Genomic DNA, 19,296 nt, shown 5'->3' on the forward strand with positions numbered 1-19,296 from the left:
GTCTGCTGCAATGGCCAGCTTCTTAGGATCTATCTCCTTCGAATCGGCCAAATGCTGCTTAAGCTCCGGGGAAGAAGATGCAAAAATGTGTTCCAGCATGACAAGATTTATCATGCCTTCGAAGGTAGAAACCTTATAACCTTCGACCCAGCCAGTTAAGTTTTTCAAGGATTCAGTGACATAAGATACCCAAGTACCACCTTCCTTTTTCTTATACTCTATGAATCGTTTCAAATATTGGGCCGGAGTCTTCCCAAACTTTAAAATGAGAGTTTGCTTTAACATTGCGAAATCAGCTTGCTCAGCCTTCGACATTTCCATAATGGCACTACGGCCAGAATGGGGCAGTCTGCTGAGTAACCAGGCAATCTTATCAGCATTGTCAACTTGTTGAACTTCGCATGCATACTCAAACGCATTCATCCAGTCCATAATGTCATTCCTTTCCTCATACACAATGACCAGATCTTTCGGAAACCGTGGATGAGAGGAGGCCCCAGACCCATGTCCAGGACCCTTGGACCCATTTGCAATCTGAAGCTTGGCCAGTTCCAACTGGTGATCCCTGTCTTTCTGTTTTTCTGAGTGTTCGATTTTTAGTTTGGCTATGCTGAATTCAAGCTCCTTCTGCCTAAACCGCAGCTCTTGCTTCTTGAATTCAAGCATAGCCTCCCCATCAACACTGGCAGAGGAAACATTAGACATCTCATCCTCCCTGTCCTCGTGGTCGCGGTGGATCAGTGCAGCGGCAGAACCGTCGGTTCTACCAGTGAGAGCAGCCCCACCTTCTTCCGCACTGTCCTCAGAAGTTATAGCGTCAAGCTGCGCTTCTTGCCACGCCACGATTCTTTGGATCATATCCAATTTCGTGCCTTGAGAGGAAACACCTCTCTCCGCACACATTTTTTTCAATGTTTCTGATTTGGAAGCATTTAAAGTTAACAAGGTATTTGTTTCCATACTGTTAGATAGGACTATGGCCTTTTTAAAGTTATACTACAACAATTCACTACGTGTCCTGGTAGGAATAACTTGAAATGCCTTAGTTCGTGCGCAACACTGGATACCTTCAGTCGTATCCCACCGCTGTACACCAATTTGTTAAGACGGATTTCTGAACTCTGTCCTGGTGGCGCAGAAGTTCAGAAGGTCAACCTAATTACTTGGAACAGGGTAACCTCTGGACAAGCCAGACCAATCAAGGTAGCGATTGCGGCGGTCAAGACTAGGTCTCAAGAGGGTTGAGGGTGACTGAAAGCCTGCAATGAGCACACAAAGCAAGGACACTTACAAACTACTCCAAACAGGTGCTATATTAAAAATATATACACATTTATTCCAAGGCCTTTAAAACAATGACCGTAGCGAGAAATCACAATACAACTCTAGTAAACCAACACATACCATACCAATACAATATATATACAAATACAAACAAGTCTCAAGCGTTAGATGCACGAAATGTGTAGTCCACCTAAAAGGGAAGGAAAACAGGCAGTGCGAAATAATGCTTAGACCCAGTCCGCCTTCAGAGGCACCTAACTAAAAGGAAGTCCGAGCCCTACGAAGAGTGGAGCCTTGTGCTCAAAAGTACCTGCACACGCTGGTGCCAACGGGCAAAAGGGGAGTCTCTTCGAGGGAGATCAGGCAGTTCAGTTTAGTGCACAAACGAAGAACAACAGTGTTCCGCGACTCAAGCGCAGCCTCCACTGTGGGCAGAAGCAGAGCGCGAGTAAGGAAAGGCGTGCTGTTTTGACACAGCGGGGAAAAGCTATGGGCTCCTGCAGGAGGGCGACCAGTTCCTAGCTATGCTACTCACCGGACCCCGATGCAAGCAGACCCAGGCTTCTCCGCGTCAGTTTCAGTCGCTGGCAGGTTCAGAAGAGCAGGGGACGTCTCGTCGTCGTGTTGAGTCTGCAGCAGCAGAGTTGAGTAAAAGACGTCCCAAATGAAGGAACCCGCACAGTTTGTTACCACAGCAGGGCAACGGAGCGGCCGTGTGTATCTGAGCCAAATGTACACTACTCATTTCAGACCTGGGAACGCCAAGTGTACGAATCGTGTGAGAGTGACAAGGACTCGATATACTACACAACCTGGTGGCGGTTACAGAGCAAGACTCCTGTGTAGGCTGGTCAGTCTGCTGGATGGCCCAGAGACGCTTCCGAAGGCTTACTAGCAGGAGATGGTGAAGATGCCGAGAATAGCTGTCCCCGCTATTCCAAGGGTCGAAGTACTAGTACGGGCCTTCTGGTTCGATCAAAGGTGAAAAGGGTTTCACAAGGCGACAGCAGTGCAGAGGAGCAGTCCTTCAGCGGGTCACCAGCGATTCCTCGGTTCAGCCTCTTGGTTGCAGGATACTTGGCTCCTGTATTCCTTCGTTCGTGAGAACTCAGGAGATCGACATGGTAGTGGTGTTTCCAGCCCCCTCTTATCCATGGTTCCCTTCGCGCCAAAACGGTGGGGACCCAATGGGAGATCCGCTCATCAACACTCACTCCATTCGTGGACCTATCACGGACCACGGTGGTCCCAGGCATTCACACGGGACCAGACATCCCAGCCCACATACTGGAGGCACACACAAGACATGTAGAAGCCCGCGAAAGCATCCGTGTTTCGCGGGAAAGTACATGCCCAAATAAGGAAGGCCCCGGGTCGGCTCGACCTGGGGAAGGTGAAGGGAGCAAGACGGTCAGCGGACAGGACAAAGGAGCCTCGTGGTCTGGCCATTTTGGGAGCCAGGCCACCATTTTGGGTTAAGTGCGAGAAACGTGCTTAGCCAAAAGGAGCTCAAAACACAAGAAACGATCGCTGCCACCATTCCCGTCCGTGAATCACTTGCACCGATCAGTTACAATCCTGAAAGAGTATCTAGGGCCTGTCGAAGGCTAGAATCCCAAGAGAGCAGCAACTTAGCTTACAGTGCCCTCTTGTGTCATGTTGCACGAAAGCCGCAACATGATAAAAGAAACTACGGAAAACAGCGTTTCCCGGTACTGACTGTCTTAAGGGCATGTCAGTTTCCCCGTAAGAAAGGAGCGAAAGCCCAGAGGAGTGCGGCAGAAGGCTGCACTTCTCTGGCAAAGTCGAGAACAAGGTGAAAAACAACAGCAAAAAGTTTAGGGGTTGCCACATGGAAGGAAAATTACCTACAATTATTAAATCTTTCCTAACAGATATCACATCTCATGTTATAGGAAGAGTCTCAGGTTTGGTATAAGCATTGAGATATCACATCTCTGCAATCGGAAGTGTCTCAGGATTGGGATGGGAAGGAGTTGGATATCCCATCTCATGTTATAGGACGGGTCTCAGGATTGTTATTAGAATCATTGAGATATCATGTTGCATGCTGTAGGAAGGGTCTAAGGATTGGAATGGGAAGGACTTGGATATCACATCTCATGCTATGGATAGGCTCTCAGGTTTGGAAAGGGAAGGAGTTGGATATCACATTTCATGTTAGAGGAAGGATCTCAGGTTTGGTATTAGAGGCATTGAGATATCACATCTCATGCTATAGGAAGGGTCTCAGGATTGGAATGGGAAGGAGTTGGATATCACATCTCATGCTATAGGAAGGATCTCAGGTTTGGTATAAGCATTGAGATATCACATCTCATGCTATAGGAAGGGTCTCAGGATTGGAATGGGAAGGAGTTGGATATCACATCTCATGATAAAAGAAGGGTCTAAGGTTTGGAAGGGGAAGGATTTGGATATCACATCTCATGTTATAGGACGGGTCTCAGGTTTGGTATTAGAAGCACTGAGATATCAAGTCTCATGGTATAGGAAGGGTCTCAGAATTGGAATGAGAAGGAGTTGGATATCACATCTCAAGCTATAGGAAGGGTCTCAGGATTGGAATGGGAAGGAGTTTGATATCACATCTCATGCAATAGTATGGGCCTCAGGTTTGGTATAAGCATTGGGATATCACATCTCATGCTATCGGAAGGGTATCAGGATTGGAATTCCAAGGAGTTGGATATCCCATCTCATGCTATAGGAAGGGTCTCAGGTTGGAATGGGAAGGAGTTGGATATCACATCTCATGTTATAGGAAGGGTCTCAGGATTGGAATGGGAAGGACTTGGATATCACATCTCATGCTATAGGAAGGCTCTCAGGTTTGGAAGGGGAAAGAGTTGGATATCACATTTCATGTTAGAGGTAGGATCTCAGGTTTGGTATTAGAGGCATTGAGATATCACATCTCATGCTATCAGAAGGGTCTCAGGATTGGAATGGGAAGGAGTTGGATATCACATCTCATGCTAAAGGGAGGGTCTCAGGTTTGGAAGGGGAAGGATTTGGATATCACATCTCATGTTATAGAAAGGATCTCAGGTTTGGTATTAGAAGCATTGAGATATCACATCTCATGCTATCGGAAGGATCTCAGGTTTGGTATTAGAAGCATTGAGATATCACATCTCATGCTATCAGAATGGTCTCAGGATTGGAATCGGAAGGATTTGGATATCACATCTCATGCTAAAGGGAGGGTCTCAGGTTTGGAAGAGGAAGGATTTGGATATCACATCTCATGTTATCGGAAGGATCTCAGGTTTGGTATTAGAAGTATTGAGATATCACATCTCATGCTATAGGAATGGTCTCAGGATTGGAATGGGAAGGACTTGGATATCACATCTCATGCTATAGGGAGGGTCTCAAGTTTGATATTAGAAGCATTGAGATATCACATCTCATGCTATAGGAAGGGTCTCAGGATTGGAATGGAAGGAGTTGGATATCACATCTCATGTTTTAGGAAGGATCTCAGGTTTGGTATTAGAAGCATTGAGACATCACATCTCATGCTATAGGAAGGGTCTCAGGATTGGAATGGGAAGGAGTTGGATATCACATCTCATGCTATATGAAGGGTCTCAGGTTTGGTATAAGCATTGAGATATCACATCTCATGCTATAGGAAGGGTCTCAGGATTGGAATGGGAAGGAGTTGTATATGACATCTCATGCCGTAGGAAGGGTCTCAGGTTTGGTATAAGCATTGAGATATCACATCTCTGCTATCGGAAGGGTCTCAGGATTGGAATGGGAAGGAGTTGGATATCCCATCTCATGTTATAGGAAGAGTCTCAGGTTTGGTATTAGAAGCATTGAGATATCACATCTCATGCTATAGGAAGGGTCTCAGGATTGGAATGGGAAGGAGTTGGATATCACATCTCATGCTATAGGAAGGGTCTCAGGTTTGGTATAAGCAGTGAGATATCACATCTCATGCTATAGGAACTGTCTCAGGATTGGAATGGGAAGAAGTTGGATATCACATCTCATGTTATAGGAAGGTTCTCAGGTTTGGTATAAGCATTGAGATATCACATCTCTGTTATCGGAAGGGTCTCAGGATTGGAATAGGAAGGAGTTGGATATTCCAATCTTATGTTATAGGAAGGGTCTCAGGTTTGGTATTTGAAGCATTGAGATATCACATCTCATGCTATAGGAGGGGTCTCAGGATTGGAATGGGAAGGACTTGGATATCACATCTCATGCTATAGGGAGGGTCTCAGCATTGGAATGGGAAGGAGTTGGATATCACATCTCATGATAAAGGAAGGGTCTAAGGTTTGGAAGGGGAAGGATTTGGATAACACATCTCATGTTATAGGACGGGTCTCAGGTTTGGTATTAGAAGCATTGAGATATCAAGTCTCATGGTATAGGAAGGGTCTCAGAATTGGAATGGGAAGGAGTTGGATATCACATCTCATTCTATAGGAAGGGTCTCAGGATTGGAATGGGAAGGAGTTTGATATCACATCTCATGCCATAGTATGGGTCTCAGGTTTGGTAGAAGCATTGGGATATCACATCTCATGCTATCGGAAGGTTATCAGGATTGGATTTGGAAGGAGTTGGATATCCCATCTCATGCTACAGGAAGGGTCTCAGGTTGGAATGGGAAGGAGTTGGATATCACATCTCATGTTATAGGAAGGGTCTCAGGATTGGAATGGGAAGGACTTGGATATCACATCTCATGCTATAGGTAGGCTCTCAGGTTTGGAAGGGGAAAGAGTTGGATATCACATTTCATGTTAGAGGTAGGATCTCAGGTTTGGTATTAGAGACATTGAGATATCACATCTCATGCTATCAGAAGGGTCTCAGGATTGGAATGGGAAGGAGTTGGATATCACATCTCATGCTAAAGGGAGGGTCTCAGGTTTGGAAGGGGAAGGATTTGGATATCACATCTCATGTTATAGGAAGGATCTCAGGTTTGGTATTAGAAGCATTGAGATATCACATCTCATGCTATCGGAAGGATCTCAGGTTTGGTATTAGAAGCATTGAGATATCACATCTCATGCTATCAGAAGGGTTTTAGGATTGGAATGGGAAGGAGTTGGATATCCCATCTCATGCTAAAGGGAGGGTCTCAGGTTTGGAAGGGGAAGGATTTGGATATCACATCTTATGTTATCGGAAGGATCTCAGGTTTGGTATTAGAAGTATTGAGATATCACATCTCATTCTATAGGAAGGGTCTCAGGATTGGAATGGGATGGAGTTGGATATCACATCTCAAGCTATAGGAAGGGTCTCAGGTTTGGTATATGCATTGAGATATCACATCTCATGCTATAGGAAGGGTCTCAGGATTGGAATGGGAAGGAGTTGGATATCACATCTCATGTTATAGGAAAGATTTCAGGTTTGGTATTAGAAGCATTGAGACATCACATCTCATGTTATAGGAAGGGTCTCAGGATTAGAATGTGAAGAAGTTGGATATCACATCTCATGCTATAGGAAGGGTCTCAGGTTTGGCATAAGCATTGAGATATCACATCTCATGCTATAGGAAGGGTATCAGGATTGGAATGGGAAGGAGTTGTATATGACATCTCATGCCATAGGAAGGGTCTCAGGTTTGGTATAAGCATTGAGATATCACATCACATGCTATAGGAAGGGTCTCAGGATTGGAATGGGAAGGACTTGGATATCACATCTCATGCTATCAGAAGGGTCTCAGGATTGGAATGGGAAGGAGTTGGATATCACATCTCATGCTAAAGGTAGGGTCTCAGGTTTGGAAGGGGAAGGATTTGGATATCACATCTCATGTTATAGGAAGGATCTCAGGTTTGGTATTAGAAGCATTGAGATATCACATCTCATGCTATCGGAAGTATCTCAGGTTTGTTATTAGAGGCATTGAAATATCACATCTCATGCTATCATAAGGGTCTCAGGATTGGAATGGGAAGGAGTTGGATATCACATCTCATGCTAAAGGGAGGGTCTCAGGTTTGGAAGGGGAAGGATTTAAATATCACATCACATGTTATAGGAAGGATCTCAGGTTTGGTATTAGAAGCATTGAGATATCACATCTCATGCTTTCGGAATGGTCTCAGGATTGGAATGGGAAGGAGTTGGATATCACATCTCATGCTATAGGAAGGGTCTAAGGTTTGGAACGGGAAGGAGTTGGATATCACATCTCATGTTATAGGAAAGATCTCAGGTTTGGTATTAGAAGCATTGAGACATCACATCTCTGCAATCGGAAGTGTCTCAGGATTGGGATAGGAAGGCGTTGGATATCACATCTCATGTTATAGGAAAGATCTCAGGTTTGGTATTAGAAGCATTGAGACATCACATCTCATGTTATAGGAAGGGTCTCAGAATTGGAATGGGAAGAAGTTGGATATCACATCTCATGCTATAGGAAGGGTCTCAGGTTTGGTATAAGCATTGAGATATCACATCTCATGCTATAGGAAGGGTCTCAGGATTGGAATGGGAAGGAGTTGTATATGACATCTCATGCCATAGGAAGGGTCTCAGGTTTGGTATAAGCATTGAGATATCACATCACATGCTATAGGAAGGGTCTCAGGATTGGAATGGGAAGGACTTGGATATCACATCTCATGCTATAGGCAGGGTCTCAGGTTTGGAAAGGGAAGGAGTTGGATATCACATTTCATGTTGGAGGTAGGATCTCAGGTTTGGTATTAGAGGCATTGAGATATCACATCTCATGCTATCAGAAGGGTCTCAGGATTGGAATGGGAAGGAGTTGGATATCACATCTCATGCTAAAGGGAGGGTCTCAGGTTTGGAAGGCGAAGGATTTGTATATCACATCTCATGTTATAGGAAGGATCTCAGGTTTTGTATTAGAAGCATTGAGATATCACATCTCATGCTATCGGAAGTATCTCAGGTTTGGTATTAGAGGCATTGAGATATCACATCTCATGCTATCGTAAGGGTCTCAGGATTGGAATGGGAAGGAGTTGGATATCACATCTCATGCTAAAGGGAGGGTCTCAGGTTTGGAAGGGGAAGGATTTGAATATCACATCACATGTTATAGGAAGGATCTCAGGTTTGGTATTAGAAGCATTGAGATATCACATCTCATGCTATCGGAATGGTCTCAGGATTGGAATGGGAAGGAGTTGGATATCACATCTCATGCTATAGGAAGGGTCTCAGGTTTGGAACGGGAAGGAGTTGGATATCACATCTCATGTTTAAGGAAAGATCTCAGGTTTGGTATTAGAAGCATTGAGACATCACATCTCTGCAATCGGAAGTGTCTCAGGATTAGGATGGGAAGGAGTTGGATATCACATCTCATGTTATAGGAAAGATCTCAGGTTTGGTATTAGAAGCATTGAGACATCACATCTCATGTTATAGGAAGGGTCTCATGATTGGAATGGGAAGAAGTTGGATATCACATCTCATGCTATAGGAAGGGTCTCAGGTTTGGTATAAGCATTGAGATATCACATCTCATGCTATAGGAAGGGTCTCAGGATTGGAATGGGAAGGACTTGGATATCACATCTCATGCTATAGGCAGGGTCTCAGGTTTGGAAAGGGAAGGAGTTGGATGTCACATTTCATGTTAGAGGTAGGATCTCAGGTTTGGTATTAGAGGCATTGAGATATCACATCTCATGCTATCCGAAGGGTCTCAGGATTGGAATGGGAAGGAGTTGGATATCACATCTCATGCTAAAGGGAGGGTCTCAGGTTTGGCAGGGGAAGGATTTGGATATCACATCTCATGTTATAGGAAGGATCTCAGGTTTGGTATTAGAAGCATTGAGATATCACATCTCATGCTATCGGAAGTATCTCAGGTTTGGTATTAGAGGCATTGAGATATCACATCTCATGCTATCATAAGGGTCTCAGGATTGGAATGGGAAGGAGTTGGATATCACATCTCATGCTAAAGGGAGGGTCTCAGGTTTGGAAGGGGAAGGATTTGAATATCACATCACATGTTATAGGAAGGATCTCAGGTTTGGTATTAGAGGCATTGAGATATCACATCTCATGCTATCGGAAGGGTCTCAGGATTGGAATGGGAAGGAGTTGGATATCACATCTCATGCTATAGGAAGGGTCTCAGGTTTGGAACGGGAAGGAGTTGGATATCACATCTCATGTTATAGGAAGAGTCTCAGGTTTGGTATAAGCATTGAGATATCACATCTCTGCAATCGGAAGTGTCTCAGGATTGGAACGGGAAGGAGTTGGATATCCCATCTCATGTTATAGGACTGTTCTCAGGTTTGGTATTAGAAGCATTGAGATATCACATCGCATGCTGTAGGAAGGGTCTCAGGTTTGGAATGGGAAGGAATTGGATATCACATCTCATGTCATAGGAAGGATCTCAGGTTTGGTATTAGAAGCATTGAGATATCACATCTCATGCTATAGGAATGGTCTCAGGATTGGAATGGGAAGGAGTTGGATATCACATTCTTGCTATGGGAAGGGTCACATGTTTGGAATTGGAAGGAGTTGGATATCACATATGCTATAGGAAGGGTCTCAGGTTTGGAATGGGAAGGAGTTGGATATCACATCTCATGTTATAGGAAGGGTCTCAGGTTTGTATAAGCATTGAGATATCACATCTCTGCTATCGGAAGTGTCTCAGGATTGGAATGGGAAGGAGTTGGATATCCCATCTCATGTTATAGGACGGGTCTCAGGTTTGTTATTAGAATCATTGAGATATCATATTGCATGCTATAGGAAGGGTCTAAGGATTGGAATGGGAAGGATTTAAATATCACATCACATGTTATAGGAAGGATCTCAGGTTTGGTATTAGAAGCATTGAGATATCACATCTCATGCTTTCGGAATGGTCTCAGGATTGGAATGGGAAGGAGTTGGATATCACATCTCATGCTATAGGAAGGGTCTAAGGTTTGGAACGGGAAGGAGTTGGATATCACATCTCATGTTATAGGAAAGATCTCAGGTTTGGTATTAGAAGCATTGAGACATCACATCTCTGCAATCGGAAGTGTCTCAGGATTGGGATAGGAAGGCGTTGGATATCACATCTCATGTTATAGGAAAGATCTCAGGTTTGGTATTAGAAGCATTGAGACATCACATCTCATGTTATAGGAAGGGTCTCAGAATTGGAATGGGAAGAAGTTGGATATCACATCTCATGCTATAGGAAGGGTCTCAGGTTTGGTATAAGCATTGAGATATCACATCTCATGCTATAGGAAGGGTCTCAGGATTGGAATGGGAAGGAGTTGTATATGACATCTCATGCCATAGGAAGGGTCTCAGGTTTGGTATAAGCATTGAGATATCACATCACATGCTATAGGAAGGGTCTCAGGATTGGAATGGGAAGGACTTGGATATCACATCTCATGCTATAGGCAGGGTCTCAGGTTTGGAAAGGGAAGGAGTTGGATATCACATTTCATGTTGGAGGTAGGATCTCAGGTTTGGTATTAGAGGCATTGAGATATCACATCTCATGCTATCAGAAGGGTCTCAGGATTGGAATGGGAAGGAGTTGGATATCACATCTCATGCTAAAGGGAGGGTCTCAGGTTTGGAAGGCGAAGGATTTGTATATCACATCTCATGTTATAGGAAGGATCTCAGGTTTTGTATTAGAAGCATTGAGATATCACATCTCATGCTATCGGAAGTATCTCAGGTTTGGTATTAGAGGCATTGAGATATCACATCTCATGCTATCGTAAGGGTCTCAGGATTGGAATGGGAAGGAGTTGGATATCACATCTCATGCTAAAGGGAGGGTCTCAGGTTTGGAAGGGGAAGGATTTGAATATCACATCACATGTTATAGGAAGGATCTCAGGTTTGGTATTAGAAGCATTGAGATATCACATCTCATGCTATCGGAATGGTCTCAGGATTGGAATGGGAAGGAGTTGGATATCACATCTCATGCTATAGGAAGGGTCTCAGGTTTGGAACGGGAAGGAGTTGGATATCACATCTCATGTTTAAGGAAAGATCTCAGGTTTGGTATTAGAAGCATTGAGACATCACATCTCTGCAATCGGAAGTGTCTCAGGATTAGGATGGGAAGGAGTTGGATATCACATCTCATGTTATAGGAAAGATCTCAGGTTTGGTATTAGAAGCATTGAGACATCACATCTCATGTTATAGGAAGGGTCTCATGATTGGAATGGGAAGAAGTTGGATATCACATCTCATGCTATAGGAAGGGTCTCAGGTTTGGTATAAGCATTGAGATATCACATCTCATGCTATAGGAAGGGTCTCAGGATTGGAATGGGAAGGACTTGGATATCACATCTCATGCTATAGGCAGGGTCTCAGGTTTGGAAAGGGAAGGAGTTGGATGTCACATTTCATGTTAGAGGTAGGATCTCAGGTTTGGTATTAGAGGCATTGAGATATCACATCTCATGCTATCCGAAGGGTCTCAGGATTGGAATGGGAAGGAGTTGGATATCACATCTCATGCTAAAGGGAGGGTCTCAGGTTTGGCAGGGGAAGGATTTGGATATCACATCTCATGTTATAGGAAGGATCTCAGGTTTGGTATTAGAAGCATTGAGATATCACATCTCATGCTATCGGAAGTATCTCAGGTTTGGTATTAGAGGCATTGAGATATCACATCTCATGCTATCATAAGGGTCTCAGGATTGGAATGGGAAGGAGTTGGATATCACATCTCATGCTAAAGGGAGGGTCTCAGGTTTGGAAGGGGAAGGATTTGAATATCACATCACATGTTATAGGAAGGATCTCAGGTTTGGTATTAGAGGCATTGAGATATCACATCTCATGCTATCGGAAGGGTCTCAGGATTGGAATGGGAAGGAGTTGGATATCACATCTCATGCTATAGGAAGGGTCTCAGGTTTGGAACGGGAAGGAGTTGGATATCACATCTCATGTTATAGGAAGAGTCTCAGGTTTGGTATAAGCATTGAGATATCACATCTCTGCAATCGGAAGTGTCTCAGGATTGGAACGGGAAGGAGTTGGATATCCCATCTCATGTTATAGGACTGTTCTCAGGTTTGGTATTAGAAGCATTGAGATATCACATCGCATGCTGTAGGAAGGGTCTCAGGTTTGGAATGGGAAGGAATTGGATATCACATCTCATGTCATAGGAAGGATCTCAGGTTTGGTATTAGAAGCATTGAGATATCACATCTCATGCTATAGGAATGGTCTCAGGATTGGAATGGGAAGGAGTTGGATATCACATTCTTGCTATGGGAAGGGTCACATGTTTGGAATTGGAAGGAGTTGGATATCACATATGCTATAGGAAGGGTCTCAGGTTTGGAATGGGAAGGAGTTGGATATCACATCTCATGTTATAGGAAGGGTCTCAGGTTTGTATAAGCATTGAGATATCACATCTCTGCTATCGGAAGTGTCTCAGGATTGGAATGGGAAGGAGTTGGATATCCCATCTCATGTTATAGGACGGGTCTCAGGTTTGTTATTAGAATCATTGAGATATCATATTGCATGCTATAGGAAGGGTCTAAGGATTGGAATGGGAAGGTCTTGGATATCACATCTCATGCTATAGGTAGGCTCTCAGGTTTGGAAAGGGAAGGAGTTGGATATCACATTTCATGTTAGAGGAAGGATCTCAGGTTTGGTATTAGAGGCATTGAGATATTACATCTCATGCTATAGGAAGGGTCTCAGGATTGGAATGGGAAGGAGTTGGATATCACATCTCATGCTATAGGAAGGGTCTCAGGTTTGGTATAAGCATTGAGATATCACATCTCATGCTATAGGAAGGGTCTCAGGATTGGAATGGAAGGATTTGGATATCACATCTCATGTTATAAGAAGGATCTCAGGTTTGGTATTAGAAGCATTGAGACATCACATCTCATGCTATAGGAAGGGTCTCAGGATTGTAATGGGAAGGAGTTGGATATCACATCTCATGTTATAGGAAGAGTCTCAGGTTTGGTATTAGAAGCATTGAGATATCACATCTCATGCTATAGGAAGTGTCTCAGGATTGGAATGGGAAGGAATTGGATATCACATCTCATGCTATAGGGAGGGTCTCAAGTTTGATATTAGAAGCATTGAGATATCACATCTCATGCTATAGGAAGGGTCTCAGGATTGGAATGGAAGGATTTGGATATCACATCTCATGTTATAAGAAGGATCTCAGGTTTGGTATTAGAAGCATTGAGACATCACATCTCATGCTATAGGAAGGGTCTCAGGATTGTAATGGGAAGGAGTTGGATATCACATCTCATGCCATATGAAGGGTCTCAGGTTTGGTATAAGCATTGAGATATCACATCTCTGCTATCGGAAGGGTCTCAGGATTGGAATGGGAAGGAGTTGGATATCCCATCTCATGTTATAGGACGGGTCTCAGGTTTGTTATTAGAATCATTGAGATATCATATTGCATGCTATAGGAAGGGTCTAAGGATTGGAATTGGAAGGACTTGGATATCACATCTCATGCTATAGGTAGGCTCTCAGGTTTGGAAAGGGAAGGAGTTGGATATCACATTTCATGTTAGAGGAAGGATCTCAGGTTTGGTATTAGAGGCATTGAGATATCACATCTCATGCTATAGGAAGGGTCTCAGGATTGGTATTAGAAGCATTGAGATATCACATCTCATGCCATCAGAAGGTTCTCAGGATTGGAATGGGAAGGAGTTGGATATCCCATCTCATGCTAAAGGGAGGGTCTCAGGTTTGGAAGGGGAAGGATTTGGATATCACATCTCATGTTATCGGAAGGATCTCAGGTTTCGTATTAGAAGTATTGAGATATCACATCTCATGCTATAGGAAGGGTCTCAGGATTGGAATGGGAAGGAGTTGGATATCACATCTCATGCTAAAGGAAGGGTCTCAGGTTTGGTAGAAGCATTGAGATATCACATCTCATGCTATAGGAAGGGTCGCAGGATTGGAATGGGAAGGACTTAGATATCACATATCATGCTATAGGGAGGGTCTCAGTTTTGATATTAGAAGCATTGAGATATCACATCTCATGCTATCGGAAGTGTCTCAGGATTGGAATGGGAAGGAGCTGGATATCACATCTCATGCTAAAGGAAGGGTCTCAGGTTTGGAACGGGAAGGAGTTGGATATCCGATCTCATGTTATAGGAAGGGTCTCAGGTTTGGTATAAGCATTGAGATATCACAAATCTGCTATCGGAAGTGTCTCAGGATTGGAATGGGAAGGAGTTGGATATCCCATCTCATGTTATAGGACGGGTCTCAGGTTTGTTATTAGAATCATTGAGATATCATATTGCATGCTATAGGAAGGGTCTAAGGATTGGAATTGGAAGGACTTGGATATCACATCTCATGCTATAGGTAGGCTCTCAGGTTTGGAAAGGGAAGGAGTTGGATATCACATTTCATGTTAGAGGAAGGATCTCAGGTTTGGTATTAGAGGCATTGAGATATCACATCTCATGCTATAGGAAGGGTCTCAGGATTGGAATGGGAAGGAGTTAGATATCACATCTCATGCTATAGGAAGGGTCTCAGGTTTGGTATAAGCATTGATATATCACATCTCATGCTATAGGAAGGGTCTCAGGATTGGAATGGGAAGGATATGTATATGACATCTCATGCCATAGGAAGGGTCTCAGGTTTGGTATAAGCATTGAGATATCACATCTATGCTTTTGGAAGGGTCTCAGGATTGGAATGGGAAGGAGTTGGATATCCCATCTCATGTTATAGGAAGAGTCTCAGGTTTGGTATTAGAAGCATTGAGATATCACATCTCATGCTATAGGAAGTGTCTCAGGATTGGAATGGGAAGGACTTGGATATCACATCTCATGCTATAGGGAGGGTCTCAAGTTTGATATTAGAAGCATTGAGATATCACATCTCATGCTATAGGAAGGGTCTCAGGATTGGAATGGAAGGAGTTGGATTTCACATCTCATGTTTTAGGAAGGATCTCAGGTTTGGTATTAGAAGCATTGAGACATCACATCTCATGCTATAGGAAGGGTCTCAGGATTGGAATGGGAAGGAGTTGGATATCACATCTCATGCTATATGAAGGGTCTCAAGTTTGGTATAAGCATTGAGATATCACATCTCATGCTATAGGAAGGGTCTCAGGATTGGAATGGGAAGGAGTTGTATATGACATCTCATGCCGTAGGAAGGGTCTCAGGTTTGGTATAAGCATTGAGATATCACATCTCTGCTATCGTAAGGGTCTCAGGATTGGAATGGGAAGGAGTTGGATATCCCATCTCATGTTATAGGAAGAGTCTCAGGTTTGGTATTAGAAGCATTGAGATATCACATCTCATGCTATAGGAAGGGTCTCAGGATTGGAATGGGAAGGAGTTGGATATCACATCTCATGCTATAGGAAGGGTCTCAGGTTTGGTATAAGCATTGAGATATCACATCTCATGCTATAGGAAGGGTCTCATGATTGGAATGGGAAGGAGTTGGATATCACATCTCATGTTATAGGAAGGATCTCAGGTTTGGTATTAGAAGCATTGAGACATCACATCTCATGCTATAGGAAGGGTCTCAGGATTGGAATGGGAAGGAGTTGTATATGACATCTCATGCCGTAGGAAGGGTCTCAGGTTTGGTATAAGCATTGAGATATCACATCTCTGCTATCGGAAGGGTCTCAGGATTGGAATGGGAAGGAGTTGGATATCCCATCTCATGTTATAGGAAGGATCTCAGGTTTGGTATTAGAAGCATTGAGACATCACATCTCATGCTATAGGAAGGGTCTCAGGATTGGAATGGGAAGGAGTTGTATATGACATCTCATGCCGTAGGAAGGGTCTCAGGTTTGGTATAAGCATTGAGATATCATATCTCTGCTATCGGAAGGGTCTCATGATTGGAATGGGAAGGACTTGGATATCACATCTCATTCTATAGGAAGGCTCTCAGGTTTGGAAGGGGAAAGAGTTGGATATCACATTTCATGTTAGAGGTAGGATCTCAGGTTTGGTATTAGAGGCATTGAGATATCACATCTCATGCTATCAGAAGGGTCTCAGGATTGGAATGGGAAGGAGTTGGATATCACATCTCATGCTAAAGGGAGGGTCTCAGGTTTGGAAGGGGAAGGATTTGGATATCACATCTCATGTTATAGGAAGGATCTCAGGTTTGGTATTAGAAGCATTGAGATATCACATCTCATGCTATCAGAAGGGTCTCAGGATAGGAATGGGAAGGAGTTGGATATCACATCTCATGCTAAAGGGAGGGTCTCAGGTTTGGAAGGGGAAGGATTTGGATATCACATCTCATTTTATCGGAAGGATCTCAGGTTTGGTATTAGAAGTATTGAGATATCACATCTCATGCTATAGGAAGGGTCTCAGGATTGGAATGGGAACGAGTTGGATATCACATCTCATGCTAAAGGAAGGGTCTCAGGTTTGGTAGAAGCATTGAGATATCACATCTCATGCTATAGGAAGGGTCTCAGGATTGGAATGGGAAGGACTTAGATATCACATATCATGCTATAGGGAGGGTCTCAGTTTTGATATTAGAAGCATTGAGATATCACATCTCATGCTATCGGAAGTGTCTCAGGATTGGAATGGGAAGGAGCTGGATATCACATCTCATGCTAAAGGAAGGGTCTCAGGTTTGGAACGGGAAGGAGTTGGATATCACATCTCATGTTATAGGAAGGGTCTCAGGTTGGTATAAGCATTGAGATATCACATCTCTGCTATCGGAAGTGTCTCAGGATTGGAATGGGAAGGAGTTGGATATCCCATCTCATGTTATAGGACGGGTCTCAGGTTTGTTATTAGAATCATTGAGATATCATATTGCATGCTGTAGGAAGGGTCTAAGGATTGGAATGGGAAGGACTTGGATATCACATCTCATGCTATAGATAGGCTCTCAGGTTTGGAAAGGGAAGGAGTTGGATATCACATTTCATGTTAGAGGAAGGATCTCAGGTTTGGTATTAGAGGCATTGAGATATCACATCTCATGCTATAGGAAGGGTCTCAGGTTGGAATTGGAAGGAGTTGGATATCACATCTCATGTTATAGGAAGGGTCTCAGGATTGGAATGGGAAGTACTTGGATATCACATCTCATGCTAAAGGGAGGGTCTCAGGTTTGGAAGGGGAAGGATTTGGATATCACGTCTCATGTTATCGGAAGGATCTCAGGTTTGGTATTAGAAGTATTGAGATATCACATCTCATGCTATAGGAAGGGTCTCAGGTTTGGTATAAGCATTGAGATATCACATCTCATGCCATACTAAGGGTCTCAGGTTTGGTATAAGCATTGAGATATCACATCTATGCTTTTGGAAGGGTCTCAGGATTGGAATGGGAAGGAGTTGGATATCCCATCTCATGTTATAGGAAGAGTCTCAGGTTTGGTATTAGAAGCATTGAGATATCACATCTCATGCTATATGAAGTGTCTCAGGATTGGAATGGGAAGGACTTGGATATCACATCTCATGCTATAGGGAGGGTCTCAAGTTTGATATTAGAAGCATTGAGATATCACATCTCATGCTATAGGAAGGGTCTCAGGATTGGAATGGAAGGAGTTGGATATCACATCTCATGTTTTAGGAAGGATCTCAGGTTTGGTATTAGAAGCATTGAGACATCACATCTCATGCTATAGGAAGGGTCTCAGGATTGGAATGGGAAGGAGTTGGATATCACATCTCATGCTATATGAAGGGTCTCAGGTTTGGTATAAGCATTGAGATATCACATCTCATGCTATAGGAAGGGTCTCAGGATTGGAATGGGAAGGAGTTGTATATGACATCTCATGCCGTAGGAAGGGTCTCAGGTTTGGTATAAGCATTGAGATATCACATCTCTGCTATCGTAAGGGTCTCAGGATTGGAATGGGAAGGAGTTGGATATCCCATCTCATGTTATAGGAAGAGTCTCAGGTTTGGTATTAGAAGCATTGAGATATCACATCTCATGCTATAGGAAGGGTCTCAGGATTGGAATGGGAAGGAGTTGGATATCACATCTCATGCTATAGGAACGGTCTCAGGTTTGGTATAAGCATTGAGATATCACATCTCATGCTATAGGAAGGGTCTCAGGATTGGAATGGGAAGGAGTTGGATATCACATCTCATGTTATAGGAAGGATCTCAGGTTTGGTATTAGAAGCATTGAGACATCACATCTCATGCTATAGGAAGGGTCTCAGGATTGGAATGGGAAGGAGTTGTATATGACATCTCATGCCGTAGGAAGGGTCTCAGGTTTGGTATAAGCATTGAGATATCACATCTCTGCTATCGGAAGGGTCTCAGGATTGGAATGGGAAGGAGTTGGATATCCCATCTCATGTTATAGTATGGGCCTCAGGTTTGGTATAAGCATTGGGATATCACATCTCATGCTATCGGAAGGGTATCAGGATTGGAATTCCAAGGAGTTGGATATCCCATCTCATGCTATAGGAAGGGTCTCAGGTTGGAATGGGAAGGAGTTGGATATCACATCTCATGTTATAGGAAGGGTCTCAGGATTGGAATGGGAAGGACTTGGATATCACATCTCATGCTATAGGAAGGCTCTCAGGTTTGGAAGGGGAAAGAGTTGGATATCACATTTCATGTTAGAGGTAGGATCTCAGGTTTGGTATTAGAGGCATTGAGATATCACATCTCATGCTATCAGAAGGGTCTCAGGATTGGAATGGGAAGGAGTTGGATATCACATCTCATGCTAAAGGGAGGGTCTCAGGTTTGGAAGGGGAAGGATTTGGATATCACATCTCATGTTATAGAAAGGATCTCAGGTTTGGTATTAGAAGCATTGAGATATCACATCTCATGCTATCGGAAGGATCTCAGGTTTGGTATTAGAAGCATTGAGATATCACATCTCATGCTATCAGAATGGTCTCAGGATTGGAATCGGAAGGATTTGG

The sequence above is a fragment of the Ambystoma mexicanum genome, chromosome 5q (assembly GCF_040938575.1).
Source record: "Ambystoma mexicanum isolate Mex_15411 chromosome 5q, UKY_AmexF1_1, whole genome shotgun sequence".
Lineage (NCBI taxonomy): Eukaryota > Metazoa > Chordata > Amphibia > Caudata > Ambystomatidae > Ambystoma > Ambystoma mexicanum.